Below are 386 nucleotides of genomic sequence, written 5' to 3'. Positions count from 1 at the left end.
TTGGTTGTGTGTGTGTGTGTGTGTGTGCGCGCGCGCGCGCACAAATATGACTCATGGGAAAGGCAGGAAACAAGTATCTGAGGATCCAGACTTTACTTCCAAAGTAACCTTTCAAAGGTGCAGAGAATGTATTTCTTGTTGTCAACATAGTGGATTCCATTTATCAGCAGTTGGGTACTTACGTGATTTTGACTGGGCCTTGGATTGGAATCATGGAAATATTTTCCCAATGATAGGCACAGAATAAACAGGCTGCCAAACTCATGCCATCAGGGGAACTCTGTAGGCATCAGGTCAATAACGTGACCTTCCAGAATAGTGCAATGGGACATCCCATCAGTGCAGGATGTGCAGGATGCGATTCCCTGTAGCAACAGTTCCCACTG

This window comes from Canis lupus, chromosome 9, assembly GCF_048164855.1.
Source record: "Canis lupus baileyi chromosome 9, mCanLup2.hap1, whole genome shotgun sequence".
Lineage (NCBI taxonomy): Eukaryota > Metazoa > Chordata > Mammalia > Carnivora > Canidae > Canis > Canis lupus.
Note: the sequence above shows the minus strand (reverse complement) of the source record.